The sequence below is a fragment of the Equus caballus genome, chromosome 22 (assembly GCF_041296265.1).
Source record: "Equus caballus isolate H_3958 breed thoroughbred chromosome 22, TB-T2T, whole genome shotgun sequence".
Lineage (NCBI taxonomy): Eukaryota > Metazoa > Chordata > Mammalia > Perissodactyla > Equidae > Equus > Equus caballus.
The window spans coordinates 15,403,526-15,425,730 of NC_091705.1; the positions used below are offsets into that span (position 1 = coordinate 15,403,526).

At 39.2% G+C, this 22,205-nt stretch overlaps 1 protein-coding gene across 11 annotated transcripts in view; it reads right to left on the bottom strand.

Moving 5' to 3' along the window:
- The window catches only part of PLCB4 (phospholipase C beta 4), a 389,234-nt gene that overhangs the window by 325,907 nt on the left and 41,122 nt on the right, over window positions 1–22,205 (bottom strand). The window contains exon 2 of one of the 11 annotated variants that reach the window (XM_070247462.1): window positions 5,489–5,553. The exons of 9 other annotated variants lie outside the window; for them this stretch is intronic. The gene's annotated coding sequence lies outside the window, so the exon portion shown is untranslated. Of the gene's footprint in view, window positions 1–5,488; window positions 5,554–22,205 lie in introns of those variants that run through there. One more of the 11 variants, XM_070247455.1, reaches the window with a different exon arrangement.

Here is a 22,205-nt window from a genome sequence, read left to right on the forward strand (position 1 = left end):
TATCAATTTTGAAAGATTCCCTCACTAAAGATTTAGTACTATTCTTTAGATAAATTTGAAGGCTTCATGATTAAAATACACTCACTGGATTAAAACAAACCGATCCACATCTACTGTCAACTCCTTTTTCCCAATTTCCTTCTTAGAGGAATGAATCACCTTTGAAGAACTAGGCACAATCTTAACAAACTGTAGTTTTTAGCCTTCATGCACTGAAGACTAAGAAAAATCACACATCAATTACCATATGGAAAAATTACAATTCGCTTTAAACTAGAAGCTCACTTCAAGACTGTTTTAATGCATACTGCTTATTACTTTACTATTTTTGCACATATGGATTATGAAAATGCATTCTCTAGAGGGGAAAGGCATCTCCATTATGACAACCTTCTAGTAGAGCAGTAAACACAACCCCCAAAGTGACAGGGATATCCAGGAAAATACTGGGTGTCCTTTTGAGTGGGTATCTTGTGGGTGGGTGCATTGCTTTCCAACCGACTTCCCTTCGGACATGACCAATGAGAAGGTCGTTTCCGGCTCCAATCTCATAGATGAAGGATGCCCAAACCAGGATGAGCGAAACCTGGGATGAGGTCCTAAATGGATCTGATGTGTGTGAGACAACAGTGAGTCTGAAAGATTCATTGAGGCCACTCAAGATGAAGAGAGAGGTGAGAAGACTGGAACTAGCAGAAAACCTTTTTAATAAGAATTACAAATAAAAAGTACGTGTAGGCCATTTCCAAATAGTTCTGATCAATTTTTTTTTTCAGTGAGTTTGGTGCAACTACAGCATCTAGTATTGTTCCAGGCTCAATAAATATTTCTCAAATGAATAAATTATAACCTAATGGGACAGAGGAAAATGGCCTCGGAGATCTAGCCCAGTGGTTTTCCATACGTTTTTGGTAAAATTGGTGGAGGACAAGAGATGCAGGGAGCTGACTACTGCTTTATACCCTGGGCTTTTACATGAATAAAAGTTACTTCTTACATAAAAAAAGAAACTATTGCCACCGATCTACCCCAACATGCTTGTTTTATGAATGAGAAAACAGAGGCCCAGAATAGAGAAACAACTAAATGAAGGTCAGACACAGAGTGGTGGTATCAACCTAGACCTCAGGTCCAGAGAGAAATATTGGCATATACAGTCGATCCTGACTGTCTGCAAATTCACCTACTTACCAAAATTTATTTGTAACTGCAAAATCGATGGTAGCAACACTTTGGCAGACATGCAGAGATGCAAAAAAGCTGAGCCACTGATGCACACGATCCCAGCTGAGGTCAAACAGGGCTCTGCTCTGCCTTCTTGTTTCAGCTCTCACATCCTAAACAAGTGTCCTTTTCATGGTCTGTTTAGTGCCATGTTTTTCACAATTTTGTGCTTTTTGTTGGCAATTTTGCTGTCTGAAAGGGCCCCCAAGCAATGTGCTCAAGTGCTGTATAGTGCTCCTAAGCACAAGAAGGCTGTGATGTGCCTAATGGAGAAAATACATGTGTTAGATAAGCTTCATTCAGGGGTGAGTTACAGTGCTGTTGGCTGGGAGTCAACAATACATATTAAATAAGATTTTTTTAAAAAATAGAAACACACATAAGACAAGGCTATATATTGATCAGTTGATGAAAATGTTGTGACCAAAGGCTCACAGGAACCTAACCCTGTAGATCCACTAGGAGCAATGTCTCAATGTTTAGCAAATGTTTAGCAGTGTTTAGCAGTGTTCAAGGGAGACTTTATAGAGCATCACTGCTGAGAATAATGAGATCCGCTGTGCATAATTTACAGCTCTGTAGCCTGTTGTTATCCAAGGCCTGGAGGAAGGGCCACCAGTACTTTTGAACCAGACACCAGTAGACACCTTAGAGAAAAGTGCCTCTCATACCCACTGAGCATCTTGGTTTTTCTCATAACCAATGATAAGAGCATTATCAATTGCGTGAGGATTTTAAAATTTTTCATTTATTTGGAAATCTTTTACTATTATGGGGATTGTTACCTAATTTGATAGCCACAGAAGCAACAAAGGAAACATCCTGGAAGTCACCTAGTCCACCAATTAATAACCTGAGTTCCATGGACCAACAAAGAGGTCCATAGATATAACCCAAGGTTCCATAAACTTGGAAGGGAAAAATAATTACATGATTATTTTCACTAACCACTAACTGAAATGTTGCATTTCCTCTAATAATAAATATAAATCACAACCCACAATAGTATTAATAGCACCCGTGAGTTGGTTTTCAATGGAAATTCCAGACAGTTTCACATCCTTTTAGAATTATTGCAGATATGGCAAAATTATCATTTGTGCTCACCAATAATTCAAAGTTACAACAGTTTTTGTGTCATTTAATGTGTTGATAAGACATACATATATTATCATGCCACAAATTTATTTACTATTTTTATATCTGTATTTCAATATAACAGTTTCCTTTGTAGTTCGGTATATTTTATTTTATGCATTTAAAAAGTTGTTCAGAGAAAGGGTTCAGAGCAGCGTCAGCAAACTGCCAAAGGGCTCCATAAGAACCTCTGAACCACCTCACTCATCCCACTGATAAAGAAACAGGGCCTAGAGAAGGAAAGCTGCTTTTGAGGTCCTACCACTGGTTAGAAGCAAATCCAGGCCTGAAGCCTCACCATACCCAACGTGGGGCTCTATGAGCTCCAGCAAGCTGCTTAACTATTAAACCATAAGCATAAAACGGGGACACCTTATCCCTCAAAGCTTGGCCAATGGTTAAGTGAGCCGTGAAATCAAATGACATCAGTGTGACAAAAGGGAGAAGCACATATCCCTGGGTGGAAACGGTGAAGGTTTTACAATGCATACCTGACTCCCTCATAGCCTCTCCAAGATTCAGATCCTGCCCCTTGGAGAATGACGGTTGCCCCCTCTGCCTGGAAGGGAATCACCGTGTGAGAGAGCCAGTGTCTGGGGTGGGACTGCATGCCGCTCAGGTATACTGGTGCAGAACAGAGGTGCAGAGTCACATTTCCCGCCATCACCCGGCAAGCATCCTACGCACCAGCCACAACAAATTAACTGCTCTACACCAAGCATGCAGAGCTCTTTCCTGCCTCCTAACAGCTTCCCCTGCTTACAGTGGCGCTCCTGCCTTCTCTTCCTGGCAAAACTCTTCTCATCCTTTAATACCCAGTTACACGTCATCTTCCTCTGTTCTTGCCCAGTAATTTATGCTTGTCTCAATACAAGACTATGAGCCCAGCAAAGATGTGCAGGGGAAGATAACAGATAGAGGAAAGGAGATTGAGCATCTGTTGTTTGCACATGAGATAGATAATGATAGTAATAATAATGCTAACGTTTACTGAGCATTTACTATGTAACAGTATGTAACAGTATTACATACTGTTCTAAGCAATTTACATATATTACCTCATTTGATCTTCCAAACAGCGGGTAGGTACAATTCTGATCCTCATTCCACAGATGAGGAAACTGAGGCACAGTGAGGTTACATAAGTTGCCCAAGGTCACAAAGACAGGGAGTGGTAAAGCCTGGATCTAAAAGGAGGCATTGATCCAGACGCTATGTATGCCTTTACCCACCAACTGCACTGGAAGGAGCTGATCCAATCCCTTCATTCAATAGGTAAGGAAGTTACAGGTCACAGAGATTAGGTGGTATCTTATCAGTGAGGACTCAAGGTAAGATTAGAATTCAGAGCTCAACTTTCAGAAGACTGCCAGACTCTACGTTCAGTTTAGATTTTAGTTTGGAAGGAAAGAGAACAGGAAGGAAAGAGGAAGGGAAAGAGAGAAGGAAGGAAGGAAGGAAGACAGACTCATAGATCAGTCGACTGGCTGATAAATCCAATGATTGGTCAATAGACAGAAAGATTAATAGATAAACAGAAGACCTGATCATTCTCAGGTATCTCCAGCACAAAGCAGATCTGGCTCACAGTAGATAATCAGTTATTGCTCCTTAAGCCATGAAAAAATGTCAATACAGGCTATTAATATCACCCCTGAGTATCCTCTAATTTAATGTAGCTTCACACGATGCTGTTACGTGCTGGCCAGGAAACCCACAGTTGAAGGAAAGGCAAGAGGCTTAGAGACGATGAACTGCCTTCTCAGGAAACTCTTGGAGATTTCTTTCACAAAGAAGAGTTCACAATATTTTCAGTCTAAACCAGCCCTCCTATGTTTTTTTTCTTGCTGAGGAAGACTGGCCCTGAGCTAACATCCGTTGCCAATCTCCCTCTTTTTACTGGAGGAAAACTGTCACTGAGCTAACATCTGTGCCAATCCTCCTCTATTTTGTACATGAGATGCCACCACAGCATGGCTTGATGAGTGGTCTACGCCCGGGATCCGAACCCAGGAACCCCAGGCCACTGAATCGGAGCATGCGAATTCAACCACTACGCCACCAGCTGGCCCCAGACCTCCTATATTTTGATGGACATAATAAATACAATGTTCCGTGTTAACACAGAGAAACAAGGACCAAGTTTGCTTTGCTTGGGCTTTATGTTAATTTCTTGCTGACCTGATTACAACTTCAATTTATCCTACTAAGACAAAGATTATTTCTTTCGAAATAGTTGCCACTGTGCAAAGTCAACAAAGAAGATTTCTAACCTCCAATATATGGGATCAGATAAGTTTGCTCATGATCTCCTGACCTAGGGAACTAAACCATCATGTGCAAACATCATTGATGGGTTTCATGGGAAAACAATCCAAACACAGAAAACATCTGCTATGATACGCTTTCAACCACTTTAAGGGGGAAAAACTTCCACTGACATTATCGTCTATTCTCTGTAGCTGAAACTGCTTTCTACTTTGAAAGTTATTCACTTGCTCTAAACTGGCTGGACGATACATCAATTAAAGTAACTTATCCTTTAAACTCAAAAAAGGAAGATGCAAGCACACCTTCTGAAGTATACATACCTCTTCTTCCCACAAAATAGACTGAGTTGTCATACAGATGGTTAAAGATTTATTGTTGGTTTGAGGCAGATGCTAGTTAGCTACAGTCTTCAGAAACATTCACGTTTTCCTTTTGTAATCACAAGTCTAGGACTTACTCTCTGTGGTTTTGTGGTCGGCAACTTAACTAGGGTTGGCCCATAAACGCTCTAACTAGGTATGACATTAACAATTCCCAAAGATCAATGAAAGTTCACACCTCACTAGCAGCCAGACTCCCCAAAGACACCAAAGCTGAGATCTGCCTTACACCCCGGGCTGCATCTTCATTTTGAGCAGCATCTCTGGGACAAGAAACTTAATCTGTTTCCAGGCTTGTTGCTAAATCTATGATTTGATATTAAAAATACAATACACAGAGAATGTCAAAATGAGCCAAAAACAACAAACTAGATACAACCAAGAAGAGTCCCAGAGGCTAAACATGGTAGCAAAAGCAAGAAACAAGCATCTATATATAGAAAATGACTATCTTAACTAACAAGAAATCTACTTACTTGTAGAACTGTTTTCTTCTTTCTTTGGGATCCAGCTCCATGTATGGCAACTGGAGATTATATCACTGAGATAGTAAAGACACAAAAAAAGGGCTTTGAAAGTAATGTATTTTACATTTAAGACGTTACAACAATAAGGGTCAAATGCTGATGTGAACAGATTCAATTTTCTTCTGGAACATCTAACTGGATGGGGTGGGAAGGCAGCTGCACACAACTAAGAATCCACCTCAAATATCCAAATCTCAGTGTTGTTTTCCAACAAAAGAACATCTCTGGGTGTAAGGGGGGGACTCACAGGGCGCCTTCTCAATGCTCTTTAGTTTGGGTTCCCTCTGAGGCATACCCTAGGTCAAGGATTTGAGAACAAGTAGTTTATTTGGGAAGTGATCCCAGGAAGAACCAGTAGGGGAGTGGAAAAATGAGATGGGAAAGAAGCCAGTGCAGGGTGTGATATCAAGAAAGTTATCATCATGGGCAACTGGGGTCTACCCCCACTGGGGAATTCTGGGAGATGGCGTAGACACGTGTCTCCAGTTACCCCATCTGAAAGGAAGGGAGCTGGGGTACTTGTATACCAATTCCTATCTCAATTGAGGGGTGGGGGATACAGGAGGCATTGACTTCACAGCCCATACATAGGCAGAGAAGGGGCCCAGAGAAAGCCCTCACTCAGGTAAGGGGGCCAAATGCAGGCAGCTGGAAATTGGGCAAAAGAGCTGGTGGGTGTCAAAGACAGAGATATCTGCACATTTATGTTCATGGGAGCAATATCCACAATAGCCGAAAAGTAGAAGCAACCCAAGTATCCACCGATGGATGAATGGATAAACAAAATATGGTATATACACAGAATGGAATATTATGCAGCCTTAAAAAGTAAGGAAATTCTGACACACGCTACAACATGGATGAACACTGAGGACATTATGCCAAGAGAAATAAGCCATGCACCAAAGGACAAATACTATAAGATTCCACTAATATGAGGAACCTAGAGCAGTCAATTTCAGAGACAAAAAATAGAATGATGGTTCCAGGGACTTAGGAGAAGAAGGAATGGGAAGTTATTGTTTAATGGGTATAGAGTTTCAGTTTTGCAAATACAAAAGTTCTGGAGAAGAATGGTGAGGATGGTTGCACAACAATGTGAATATACGTAATGCCACTGAACTATACAATAAAAATGGTTAAATGGTAAATTTTATGTTATGCGTATTTTACCACCATTTTTTTTTAAAAGGTAAGTGCCAAAGCTGATACGGATGGAGCACCTAAAGTGTATTTATTCCAATAACTCCTTCAAAGACCTGCCTCAAAGACCTTCAAAGAGATCAGATGCAGCAAAAGATGCCCAAGGACAATCACCAATAGAGATTTGGGGAAGGGGACCATTCTAGGTAAAAAAATAAATGTGTTCACTTTTTTCTGATTATAAGACTAATATATGATCACTGATAAAAACTTAAGAAGAGAGCCACCCCCAATGGTCTAGTGGTTAAGGTTCGGCGCGCTCACTGCTTTGGCAGCCCAGTTCACTCCCCAGTCATGGAACCACACCACCTATCTATCAGTTGCCACACTGTGATGGCAGCTCACATAGAAGAACTTACAACTAGGATATACAACCACGCACTGGGGCTTTGCGGAGGAAAAAAGGAAGAGGAAGATTGGCAACAGATGTAAGCTCAGGGTGCATCCTTTCCTGCAAAATAAAATAAAATAAAATAAAACTTAGAAGACACAAAAATAAAAAGAAGAAAATCTAAGTCGTGTACAATCTCATCACAAGGGTGGCTCTCTCAGAATGAGTGGCATGGCAAACAAAGTGCACAAAGGACACATCTGGAAATCAGCTCCCAACCTCAGTTGCCAGGGGGCTTGTGTGGCTGGCAGAGCTGGGTTGCTGGCCCCTCTGGACCACACTCTCCCCATAGGGAAACAGTAGACTTTGTGTCAATGTCTTTGAACACCTTGTTATTTAGGGTGTGGTCAATGGACCAGCAGCATTAGCATCCCCTGGGAGCTTATTAGAAATGCAGAGTCTCAGGTCCCTCAGGACTTGCTGAATCAGAATTTGCATTTTAACAAGACATCCAGGTAAGTCGAGTGCACCTTAGAGTTTGAGAAGTGCTCACCTTAACACATCCTTCTACTTATGTCTATGACTCTGAAAGGGGTTAGAGCCACTAAGCCTCTACTGCCTTGGTGTTAAAATCTCCACTTCCTCTCATGGAAAACAATCCCCATCTAGCTTTAAAATGAGGTAATCCAGTACCTGGCACAGGATAGAGACTATGTAAGTGTGTGCCAATATCATTAGCATTGGCATTACCTACAATGTCACCTGAAAGAAAACCAGTGGAAGGTGACAGCAAATTAGAAAATTTTCATCTAAAATAACAAATTTTATTTATTTTTGCTGAAATAGAAAAATCTATCCTAGGGCAAGCTGAAAAGGATAAAATGGTTTTCTCCCCAAACTGACTGCTTCTTTTGTAATACGGTTCAATATGCTGAAGGCTTTTTTCAAACCTTAAAAAAAAAGCAAATGAAATGACATGTTGAAACTTAAACTGACTCTCTTGCATTTCCAAGGCTTCTGGTTTGTTGTGCTTAATGTCTTTTTTATTTTGCTTTTTGCCAACTTTGTAAGCAACAAATAGGACTTTGTCAGCTTATGCAATGATGCAGTTACAAGCACATTAGCCTTCTCACACACAAGAAGAATCTGATTTCAGAAAGAAGAAATAAAATTCACCACTAACGTAACATGTTATCACATACAAAGTTCTTTACATTAGGGGAATATTACCTACTTTTGCTAGGATTTGAAATTCGAAAATGTAGAGGGAACAGTGAAGGGGGCTGAGGAAACGAAAACAAACTAAGCTTTGAAGCAGCCGTACAACATGTCTAAGCTTATGGGCACATATCAAAAGCCTTGACACGTAAGAACTCTTTGACCCAAAAATTCTGCTTCTAAAAGTTTATCCCAAGGACGTGCAAAAATGCTTATTTTCAGTGGTAACACTCCTCACAGCCTTGCTTATAATATAAATATTTTTAAAAAGAAAAAACTAGTTTATGATATTGAACAATTAGTTAAATAAACTTCATTCATTCATATAAAAGTAGAATATGGCATTCAGAATAATGCTCATTTAGATGTACGTTTAATGACACAGAAAATGTTCATGATATATTTTTTAAATTTAAAAGTGCAAGTTACAAAAGAGTGTGGGTAGTATAACCCCATACTATCTTTACTCTTACTTAAACAGACACACACATACACACACACACACACACAGAGGCACACCTCAGACCTTCTCAGCCCCCCTTCCTGGTCTTAATTTTCTTCACAGTGCTCACCACCACCAGATATATGAGAAATTGGTTAATGCTTATCTCCCCCACTAGAGCAAAGTCAATTTCAGGAAAAGAGGGGACTGTTCTGTTCATCTCTATGTCCTCAATGCCTCATACCGTGCCTGGCACATAGTAGATAAGCAACAAATGTGACCTGAGAAATAAATATAAGCATGCAGGCATATGGCATAAGTCTCTGGAAAGTATTCCCAAAATTGTTAATAGTGGTTATGGCTGGGTGGTGAAAATACAGATGCTTTTATTTCCTTCTTTACATTGATCTACAGTTTCTAAATTTTATACCGTGAACTTCTTCTAGAAGAATAAAAGATATAACTTCTTTTCACATATGCATGTGTGCATTTGTATTCATACACGTACACTCCTATATTTGGTATCTAATAAGAATATCCATTTTCTCCAAATTGCCAAGTTATACAACGAAAAAAGCGAAACACTATTTTACTCTCCACTTCAGGTGAACTAAATGGAATATGGGACAAGTGGTTTAAAAAAAAATAACACAATGAATCCATTTTTGCTTCTTATCACACACACTTTCATTAAGTCACATACCAAGCACATAAAATCAGATAGTATAATCCTTAATAAATTGCTCATTTCATAAAAAATAAGTTTTTTAGTTCTATGAATTACACATTGTATTTTGCAATTACAGTGGAAAACGACACTTTCAGAGGTATCACAATAGATGCCCTATTGTTTTATTTTTAATTTATTAAAACTAGCAATTGCTCCAGAAGGCAGCAAAACTGGATCACAGTGTTCTCATTGGTCTGAAAACAGAATTGCCATCAAGAGACACACCTGGCGAATGGATCAAATCAAGAGCATAAGAGGCATTCAGACAGCATCCCGTGAAGTAATTTAATAGAGCTGACCTTATCATTACAAAGCATCTATTTGGGGAGGCTTACAACGTAACATACTTCCTGGGCAATCGTCAATGTTTCTATTTTATATTGGTATAAGTAATATAAAACTTCATAATTAAAAATACAATTCAGGATATATAAAAATAGTCAATTACAAAGATGATACTTGTCAGCACACACTGCAAAACAGATTTCATATGAGACAATGATACATGCCAACATAGGTCTCCATGCAAAGAGAATGTTCTATTAATGCTGTGTTTCCAAAGGATCGGGAGCACTTCTCTCTGTGGAAGCGCTAAGGGAGTCTGTGAACTGGTCATCATACCAAGACCCTCTGTGACCCTCCCACACTTAAGACTCCACCAAGCCTGCTCCCAGCCTTTCTTCTCTCACCTTTGCTTCCTTCTGAAATATTTCCTTTCATTCACTATCTGTAAAGTGTCAAAAGATTATTCCATAAAAGAAGTGTTTTCTTTGGTTTATTTGCCTCAATTAATCCCACGGTGATATTTGACCCTGAAAAATATATGATTCAATTTTATAATTTTTTTTTAACCCTAGACCAGAGCTTGGAAAACTACAGCCCTCGGGTCAAATCCAGCCTGCCAGCCATCTGCCTTCATAGAGCCCATGAGCTAAGATTGGTTTTTACATATTTAAATGGTTGAAAAATTCAAAAGAAGAATATTTCATGACACATAATAATTACATGAAATTCAACATGATGCATAATAATTACACAAAATTCAAATTTTGGTGTTCATGAATTCAGGTATTTATTTAGGTACTATCTATTGCTATTTTGTGCTACAACACTGAATAGTCACAATAGAAAGTGTAGAGCCCACAATGTCAAGAATACCTTCTGGCCTTTTTCAGAAAAAGTGTACCAACTTCTACCCTAGTCTATGTAACAGCAACACATAACAGACTGTAGGTGCCTGTGTGAGACTGCTTTATGTTCTCAGACGGTTACCTCTATGGCAGAACGTGAGATTGAAGACAGAGGGTGGAATGGAATAAAATCTTTATTTCTACTTATCTATATTGTTTTGTTCCAGCAAGCAGGTACTACTTTTGTGTTAAAAAAGTAAAAGAAAGAAACAAAATTCAAGGGGAACTTTTCACGTACCAAATATTGATCTTTCAGAACAAGACAGAATTAAACAGTTGAAATATGAAAAATAAAATTGGATTTCCACCAGTTTCTGAACAGTGTGATCATTTAGAATGGGCACGTTCAAACCAAACGGCATCTCTGACCATAAGAAAATGTAAAATGTTACCCAGTTATGCCATATTAATTTAAAAAAGGCTACAGTAAAGTATTTTGAAAGTACAAAGATTTTGAAAAGGCAAATACTGTTCAGAAATTAATGATAAACAGGTAACACAGAATACACATTCTAGAAAGACAAAGTACATTTAAATATCTCCAATTTCCTTTCTTCTCCTCATTCCTAAGTATTGGCTGAAACTAATTCATTCTATGCTAAACAAAGAAATACTGGTCCATAACTCTTGGTTTAAAAAAAAAATTCCCAAAATACATTGTAAGAAACATAAAAATTGTGTAGCCATATGGTCAACTGTACAACATCTTTACTGTTTCTTATCTTTAAATGGAGACGAAAATCTTCCAGAGAGCAGACAGCACATCCAGACAGGAGCATGATGCAGGAGAGTCTCATCGAGCCACCACATTTATAATTCAATTCCTGCACATTTATAAATGCTGGCTTTTAAACTGCAAGCCCAATGGTCCCTTTAACTACACTTAGATGCACAATAATTGACAGCTCATTACGACAAGTGGTCTCAAGAGTGAAGTATTACAGCTAATGGTCCGTAAATGCTTTCGTCTCCAAACTTGGACCAACATTAAGGCAAGCAAGACCGGGCTTTTCCTTAAATGCATTTGATTTGTAAATGCCTGCATGATATAACATTACTCAAAATTAATCTTCCCATTTCTAATGTCCGAAATACTGCATTTTTTTTTTTTAAGATTGGCCTTGAGGTAACATCTGTTGCCCATCTTACTCTCTTTTTTTTTTTGGTTTTTTTTCTTCTCCCCAAAGCCCTCCAGTACAGAGCTATATATCCTAGCTGTAGATTCTTCTGGTTGTACTATATGGGGCACCACCTCACCATGGCTTGATGAGTGGTGCTAGGTCCATGCCCAGGATCCAAACCACTGAAACCCTGAGCCGTGGAAGGGGGCGCACGAACTTAACCACCCAACCACGTGGCCATCCCCTGAAATACTGCATATTTAAATCAAGTACACACCTAATGTATCTTTCTTATGAAATACACTGCAATATGACAATTTCTAAGTATCCACATCTTGAATAGGAGCAGAAATGATTTTAAAGCAATGGAGTGAAAGCACCTAAATTTCAGTAATAGAATATTCCTGAAATGTTACAGTCCTTCATGACTTAAAAGTATGCGACCAATAAAAGCCATGTTTAAAACAAAATTATGTAGGAAATAATCACAATACAATGTTAAGAGTAAAAATTGTATGTCCAATATAATCCTAATTTTATAAAAAATATGCTATGTTACAGTGATTGTTTTTTGGTGGGCGGCAGAATAGCAGTAATATTCGTTTATCTTATCTTTTCAAAGTTTTCCACAATAAGCACCATTTTTACAATTAGAAAAAGATGTTTAATAAAAATAGTGTTCTTTTGTTTCTATTACTATAGGTATATATTAAAAATTACCACTAAAGATTAAACTAGTCTATCCACAATCAGGGAAACCTAAGAATGTACTTCATGTTTAATTTTATTGTCAAGTGCAAACACTGGCCAAGAAAAAGAGATACTTAAATAAATAACATTTCTATACAAAAGTCTTGGGGAAAATGAAGTAGATAGGAATGCTGCTAGTAGTAACTTAAATTGAAAACTGTAATATTTCGTAACTATTATTCTCAAGTTTTAGACCTAACAGACATAAATCCAGTGTCAGGAATAAATGTTAAATATGATCAACTTAACAGAAATAACTGGAAAAAAACCCTGAAATAATTAACATAATTACAAACATCACTTTTCTAAGACTGATGTCCTTTATCCACATTTGTCAGAGCCACCTGTGTTGGACACACTTCATTCAAACCTCTGCATTAAAGTGTTGTTTCCACTGAAGACTCATCTTTGTCTTTCACAGGAAAACAAAACAACTCTCTCTAAAGAATTTCAGACTACTTTAGCAGCACACTTTACAACAGTGTGTTCAATAACTGGCCCACTTGTCCTAAGAAATTACAAACAAGCCAGTTCCTGCCTTTAGACCAGACATAAGCTGGTCCAGCCCTTGGGAAGAAGCATCATGATCGATGCTAAAGGGAAGAGAACCAGCAGCTCAGAAGAAACTGTTCACAGAAATGATGAGAAACTAGGGCAAAAAATAGGGAGCAGGTGGAATAACACGTAAGAGGAGCCCAGAGCCCCGTGGAGAAGCCAGAAGCCAGGAGAGAAGAGTCTGATAATTGCGGGTGGTGGTTACTGAGTGAAAAGATAGAGCTGGGAAGATGCTAAACCAGGGACTATGGAAGTTAAAGAAGCATTTGTCCACTCATTGAGAAAATGCAAAGTGATTGCTGGACCCTGGGGAAGGAGCAGGTAAAAGGCAGGCTGATGCCATGCTGCCTTCAGAAAATTGATGGGCAGGGTCTCCGATGACTTGTAGATGAATCACCACAAAGGGAAAAGCTTTGACAACTTTCAGAGAGGCCTAAAGAGCCAGGGCATTGTCAAGATAGGTGAGGGCAGGGCTGAGGGGTGGATACGAGCAAGGCTTCAGGGAGGCAGCATTGAAGCTGAGCGTAGCGATGGGTTCACACAGGTGAGGCACAGGGCTACTCAGGTGAGGGAACAGAGGAGCGAGGGGGAAGCACACAGTAACAGGGCAGTTCATTCTGTTTCGGGACCACACGGTTTGGGCAAGGCAGCAATGGCTGGGAGGGAGGTGGAGGCATCAGAGCACGCAGGGGCCTGACTGCTCAGTTCAGAAATTTCGGTCTTCCCCAGCAATGGAAAATGTCAGCAGAGGGCTTTCCCAGTGCCCAGAGAAGATAGGTAAATGGAGGAAATAGGATTTGAATAAGATATTCACAGAGGGCCTTGAATCCCTCCTTTTTTAATCTAAGGTAACTGTCTGCATTATCGATTGGTAACGGACACTGCACACAGTAGGCACTCAGGAAAGCCCTGCGCTCAGTCAGCTCACTGGCTTCCGTAATGCCCATCGGCCGTCACATAAGGAGAGCATGGAGGGCATCCTTCTGCAGGCAGCACCCACAGCTCTGCTGCTGGGGCAGAATAATTAGCACAGACGCCAGCGGCAGGCAGCCTTCTACGGCAGACTGCAAAGGAAAGGGGGCCGCCAGGCCACGTGTCCAACCGACTGGCATCACCCCACTCTCAACAGCGTGTGCAAACACACCCTGGGCTTCTCAGAGGTACATCATCTGATCTCCCTAATAGGCTGTCAAGTGCTGAAAGATTAAGGAGAAGAATTCTTACATTGCCTAAGGCAGCAGCGTGGTTTGTGTTTTAAAAATTGTTTCAGTGGCAAAGAAATCTCCTCAGGAAACATTACAAAAAGAGCTATAAAACAAACGACACTCAGTAAATACTAGCAGATGGGTGCCAACGAGTCTTTAATTATCTTCAACTCATTATGCAGACATTAACCTTGACAAATTAATAAAGGTGAACTAATAAACTTGAGGGGTTACACAATTTAAATAGTTCCAAATCACAGAGAACGTATATAGATAGATGTCGATAAAAGCACTTAAATGGGCTCTTTTTCATCCTTCTTAAAACTATATGATAAAATAGCTATTGAGTGACTTAGGTTTTTAATTTTTTTTCCTTTCTCTTTTTACTCTGTAAAAGAGACTAAGATAGGTTCCAAGCTATTAAACTATTTGTGATGTACAAGTCATCATCATAATTGGGGGCACACTTTCTTTTGACCTTTACGAAACTTTCATTTCCCAAATGTGACAGATAAGAAGTGCTTTTATAGCACCAATAATGATTTTTTCCTATGGGAACTTGCCAATTATAAGTTGAAAACGAAGGAAAGACCATACTGGATACACATTTAGAATCTCAATGCACCCAAAATATAGCTGAAATGCTTCAGAATCATGCTTAGAGGATATTTCAGGTGAGTCAGGAAACTAACCTAGAGAAATACACATTAAAATAGTGCTAGGGCAATATCACCTCCTCTTAGCACCTTCCCATGATGCTAGGTGCCCACAAAATGTGTTCTATAAACAGGGACTGCATGGTCCACAATTGCATCTGCAGCTATTAGTCTGAATCTAGGTTTCTAAATATTAATAAAAGACTGGGGAAATTTAATCCACGATACACAGAGCTGTTTCAATAACACACACAACCTAAAACAGAGCTAGGCATCAAGTTCTTACTAACTCGCCAGACATCAGACATCTCGAGGACTTCATCATCTTTTTCTCAGGTTCTCAGTGCCTCGTATGCTGCTTTGCACACCAAGGCCTTAATGGAGGTGACACTTACCTCAAACCATTCAGATACCGTAATACTGTTTCAGTAAAAATCATTGCTACCTCCTCACTTTGCTCTAACAACAAATCACCCTTTATGGGGACTTGATTCTATTCTTAATTTAACTCAAGTTTTCATTACTTATAACACTAAAGTAAAATTTATTTGCTCATTCAGTTGTTCATCCATTCAGCATATATTCATTCACTTTCTCCTATGTGTCGGGCTTTGTTCCACCCTCCACTATCCCACAGGATAGCCACCAGCCACATGCGGCTAGTGAGCATGTGAAATGTGGCTAGTCCAAACTGTAATGTGCTTATGTGTAAATTAAACACCAGATTTTCAAGACTTAATCCAAAACAGACTGAAAAATATCTCATTAATAATTTTTATATTGATTTCATGTGGAAATAATATTTTAGATATATTGGGTTAAAAAGCATTATTAATATTAATTTGACCTTTTTCTTTTTGCTTTTTTTAATATGCTACTAGAAAATTTGGTATATGATGATAGCCAAGACTTGAGACAAAGCCCTATTTTCAAGCACCTGACATTTTAGTGGAAGAAGCCCAAGGTAAACAAAAAATAACTAATAAGCAATATTATATGATTTCAGATAATGAAAATTATGTGAAGAAAATAAGGCAGAGTGAGAGGAAAGAAAATGACCAAAAAGAGATATTTGAGATTAGGGTGGCCACAGAAGTCTTCTCTGGGGAGGTCACATCTGAGGGGGAAACATGAATGATAAGAAGAGGGAGTCATACACAGATGTGGGGAGTGTTCTAGGCAGGGGGAACTGTTAAGCACAAAGGCCCTGAGGTGGAAAGAGGTCTGCAAGCGTGAACAACAGCAAGAAGGTCAGTGTGGCTGAGGCACGGTGGGAACAACGGGACAGGAGGTCAGAGGCAGGAAAGGGCGAGAGTGCAGAACTCTAGACTCACTGAACCTATAAATTCTATGTAATTCAAGTCAAAATTCCTTTGGGATTTTTCATGGAACTTGACAAGCTGTTTCTTTAAATTCATTTGCTATGTAAAGGGGCTAAGAATAGCCAAGACTCTGACCTACCAAATACCAAAAGTTACCATGAAGCTTTAGTGAGGGTGGAGACTAGGGGGCAGCAAGTGAGGCTCCTAGAGCCGAAGGGTAAAGGCGCCCATAAATGCTGCGTCCTGGGCACCTCGGCTGCCTCACCCTAGTCTTAGCAATGTGGTGCTGACTTAAAGATAGATGGAACAAAACCAAGAGAGCAGAACTGAGCAGCCAAAACATGAATTTTGAGGATACACAATACTGTGTGAGTGCATGTGCGTGTGTATGTGTGTGTATACACTATGCATGCATATGCGTATGTGTATATGTATGTGTATATGTTTCTGTATGTGTATGTGTGTATATGTGTGTATATGTATTTGTGTACACACATACACAAATATGTATAAGGGACACATACGTGAAGCAAGAGTATAAAAATATAAATGGAAAAGAAAAATTGTACCCTAAGGAGAGGAATCAATCACTCCTGGGGAGTGAGAGAAACAGAGTGGAGTGAGGGGAACTGGGCACTAATAAACTTTTTAACTCTTTCACAGTAAATTTGAAGCCATACACATACACACATACACACAAGTGAAGCACACCAGAAATGCTAATTTTATAATTATAAATGAAGAATGATACAAACTGCATCTATATTCACATTTTTAACTATAAATGTGTGTGGTCCATATGAGGGGTTTAAAATGCACAAAAATGATGTTGGTTATTATGTCCCAAACTCCTATCACATTACTCTAAAAGTAGTACAATATTTAGTAAAGAACACATAGTATAAATCAGAAAAAGACCGAATTTAGAGCCTAAAATTATACTTAAAATATATAATTCAGGATAAACTTTATCAACCTTGAACAGCAATGTGTTGCCTGTAAGTATTCGGTACGATTAAAGAGAATCCAGCCTATCAATAATTCAAATAACTGAATAATTCATGTTAGTTATACTACATTTACTGTTTAATTAGGCTATATGAAGTTTTTAAAGTCTTCTATACTCACAGAGCACTACAGTGTGGAGTCATTTTTATTATTAAATAAGATGTAACTTGGGGAGAATTGTATGTATATTAAACCTAGAAATACCTTATTTACCTAAATTTTCAAAATTGCACTTCAATTTCTTTGAGAACCATCAGCACTGTTTTGGTTTCAACTACCTAAGGATTCAAAAAGTGGATAAAATAACATTTACGGAATTTTTTAAATAGTCTATAGACTCATCGTCTCAGTATAGAAACTAAGCCTTACAATACGGCTCATGACTTAAAGTAAGGAAGTAACCAGAGGGGAAGAATACAAAGTCCTTTGTTCAAGCAGAATAAGGTCCACAAAAGATAGTATTTGCAGAACTCATGCCTCAGCAAGTGTGAGAGGAAGGGAGAGGAGAGTGTGGCCAGTTACTATGTGAAGTTCACAGTCAGTGGGGTGGATTCAAGGCCAAACGTTAGCAACCAAAGGCTGGTGTCACAGCTCACTTTCTCCAGGTAACAGAGCTAACAACGCACAGGCCCTTGAATGTGAGGTTGGTCAAGACCATCGGAAGGAAGCGTATCCTTTTACAGCAGCCTGCTTGGACAGGAAGGAAGGTCATTACTCAGGCATCTTAGGAAACTATGTTAATTCTCCCCGGGTGCCACAAAACAGTTCCAGAAATCTGCCTTTCACTGGGGAAGTGGGCAGTTAAAACAAGCTGTGAGAATTCCAGGTGACATCAGGCAAAGATCCAGCCCCAGAGGAGGCCCTCGCCTCCCAGGGCTGCGAAAATCTCAACTGGCCGCTGCTCGACACACAACAGAACTTGGTATTCTTCCTCCCATGGTTAATCTCCCATTCGCATCATCTCATTTCCTTGCTGAATAGTAGAAGGAGACAGTGGAAGCCCGAGAGCTTGGAACAAGCGTCAACTTTAGTATTTAACACTGACTCAATGCAGTGAGCTCAGACTATCATTACCCTCCCTGACACAGGAATATTCATCCTCACCTCTAACCCTCGACCTGTGCTGTTGCTTTCATTTTCTAACTTTTGCAAATGCTACACAAATTGGTCACTATTTAGCTCAAAACTCAACAATTCAGTTACACTCCTCTCTCTTCTCTGCTCCTAGCATCTGCACTACCCCTCTGAACACCTTATTAAGCTCAAATTATCTCCTTAGAAATTTGTGCCTCCAACCAGGAGTAAATCCTTCCAGATCAAACATCGCTCTTGAGCAAAAGTCACAGTGTGAGCTCGATTCATGTCTTCCCCATTCTCCCCTGCTGTGTGCCACACAATACTAGGTATGTACGCCTGATTCAACCTGTTTGGCATTCTATTAACAGGAAGGCCCAACAACCAGAATTCCACATTAATACAATATTGATAATGACCCAGGGACACTGACAATTGTTCAGAATCAAATGGAAATTTAATTACATTGGGTATTGTTTTAAAAATTTGGTGTCTTAGATTATTTAGCAATTTTGCAACTTGGGTTCTTCAAAAACAAACAAAATTTGGTATTTTAACAATTTTGGCTACTAGAAAACTAATATTCCACAAAGATAATTAAAGTATCTCTAGTAATATGTGATTTTCCCCAATACACCAATTTCCCTGTATTTCCTGACCATAAAGCTGTTTATTTGGACGTCTCACCTATAACATCTGAAAAAAATAATAAAATTATACACTGTACAGGGAAGACAACAAGCAACCTCAGGATGGAGACCACACATCCTGCCTGCACTCTGCACAATGAGAACGCGAAGTTCCCTTTCCCAATTGCCAGTGAGGTCCTCAAAGAATGTTCTCTTGGGGGGCTGCCAGTGTTTTCTGTTGCTATCTGAGGAAGCATTCTGGGAGGTGCCCATGAGCTAAAGCAGCAGAGGATTCTGACTCTGAAACATTTCAGGCATTTTAATTTTTATTACAATTTAAACTATGTAAGCACAGCCCTCAGAAAAAAGGAAAACTTGATTACCAAACATTTTCTTCCCTTTGATGAGTCCATGAATTTTTCTACTAAGCATAATTTTTCTACTAAGCATAAGCCGTTGGATAGCATCTCGCATGCTCACATAAAGGACGGGCAAGGCACACAGGACCACCACTCCCTGGCCCCCACACTGTTGCATTTCAAACCTTATGATGTCTCCTTTTAGATACTTTAGAGAGCTGGCATAAGATCTTTCAGAAGTCAATTCCTTCAGCAGGCCTGTCTTGGAGGAAAGGGAAAAATCTTATACTTAGCACGTTGAGAAGCTGAATTTAAAAAAAAAAAAAGAAAAAGGAGAAGGAAATTGTTATAATTATAGTGAGAGCTTTTTCATGCAAATTCCGTTTTCCTTGGGGAAATTTGCATACTCTCTATAAGGAATCCCCATGCCAAACGTACACGTTCTGCTTTTCAGCTCCAGTCTTTAAAAGCAACGCACTGGCCCAGGAACCACACAGGAGAACAGTCCATGACCGTGTTCCAGACCTGGCCCAGATAAGCTTTATAAAAGAAAGGACTTTACAACATAGTTTATAATATTTAAAATGCGCACCGTGTATGCCGGAGGAGCAGATGTGGATCAGTTAGGCAGAGACGACTAATAAAGGGTAAGGCGTTTGTTTCCACAGGTCTCCAAAACTTATGTAAACCCTTGTTCATAAGACAAATACATTTTAAAAGATAAATACATTTCTCCTCAGATTCTTAACACTTTCAACTAGACAACGAAAAATGGTCAGAGTTGTTAAATGCTCAGATTCAAGGATATTTTTGTGACAAAGGAAATAAAGAATGGGTGAAGGGAATATTTAAATAAAGACCCATTTTTAATTTGGTCTAAATTTGGGGCAAATACATGTCTGCCTTTAATTGAAGAAAAATATTTTAGATAATCAACCATGAAGGAAAGTTCTGGTAATACTTGCCATTAGAGGGCTTTAAGAAACATTAAATACACATTTCCATTTCATAGTGAAAAAAATACTCTGAGAAAGCAATACACTATTCTAGATCAAAGTAATCATTTCTGGGTGGAAGAAAACCCAATCTGTGAGAGTTACCTGGAGTAGGCCACTCTTCTCAAGGAGGCTATTTTTACAATACAATAAATAAAACACTATTCTTACATGAACTGCCCACCAACAGGAGAAAATTGGCCATTTGCATTAAAAGCAGCCTATTTTTGTCAGGCCTTTCCAAAGCAAAGTTAGCTGTGGTTTTGGGCACTGTGAATCCACAAGCTTCAAAAGCAGCAGTCCAGAATTAAAGGTTTGTCCGAGCGGGTGGGTGGAAGGCAGAAACAAAATGAGCATAAACATTTTATACCTCAGAACCTTTCAAGACCATCAGCAAGGGCTGAAAAGACCTGTCACTGGGTTAGGCCCCAGCTTTAGACACAGAACCTTTATAAATGGAACGTTTTGAAAAATAACAAGGAGGGAAAGCAATCATTGGGAAAATATTTTTTAAAGTGCAAAGTGTTCATAATACAAGTGTGTGAAAAAGCAGGTTACAGAAGCATGAGATCTCAACTGTTACAAAACACAAACAAAAGGTAATCCACATTGCCCTCTGCAGACACTCCTGTGGAATGTTAGGCAGTGTGATGCCAAAGCGGGTCAGTGTCCACTGTTTCCAGGACTGCGAGCAACGTTCCTCCCACATGAAGGAGAGTTCTCAGGAGGTCCAGCCCTGAGCAGGGTGTCTGTCACAAAGCTAAGTCCACCATTACTCAACCTAGCATTTACCAAACATACGTGACCATGGAAAGCTTTGTTTGTTTTTTTCAGAACACATACTAGCCGCCCCTTGGAAACAGTCTGTTTAACATAAAATGACTGATTACTTGATGAATACCGGTAGATCCACAGAGAATGACCCTAAAATACCAAAAGTGGTGATCTGTGGGTTGTGGGATTTCAGATTACAATAATTTTCCAAATTTTCTACAACACACATGGATTACTTTCATCATTTGGGGAAAAAAAACGCAATGTTTTAGGATGATGGAAGTGCCACACTGCTGAACTTTAAACCATTCATTGATGAAAAGTAAACGTGGTCCTTCAAATGCCAATATACTAATTTGGAGAAAAGTAGAAAGATCTGGCAATCTGTAGATTACCACATGCAGACCAGCTATAAAAGAAACGCGGTCAGCTTAAATACCATTCTCAGATTTCTGGTGTCCTAGGAAAATAAATGAAGCAAGGAGTCCAGCCCTGGCAAAAGATGAAGGAAAGCCTCTGCCTTGCTAATTTCCTGTTTATTCTCTGAGATGCCAACCATTACACGTAGGCTTTGCGAGAAATTTTAAATGTCCAGAGATAATCTAAACACTGTTGAGTCTATTTCCCCCGACAAAAGATAGTGTAAATAGAGGAGAAATCACAGCTTGAAAGACATTGCCACGTATCCAAGACAATAAAGCCTATATCGATGGGAAGATGTGTAAATCGCACGTTTTAGAGATCCACGTCTCGCTGAAATAAATGCTAAGTGGTGTAAGGTTCTTTTCAATCAAAAATATATATTTGAATGTCTTAACTGTAATTTTTTACTACAAAATTCAAAAAAAAAATACTAAAAGCCCTAACAAAATAGTTCAAAGACTGTATGTGAGCCTTGACAGTGCATTCATTTTCTATGCTCAGTTTCAAAGTGTTCTGCAATATTAACACAATGCAAAAAAAAGTTGAGTGCTCTTGAGTAAAATATCCACGTCTTAATAATAGAAAAGCTGCTAAGCTTCTCTGTTGAAACCTGTCCATAAACTTGAATAACAGATGCATTGAACATAAAACCTTGAAGAGGTAAACCTGCCCCTCCACACC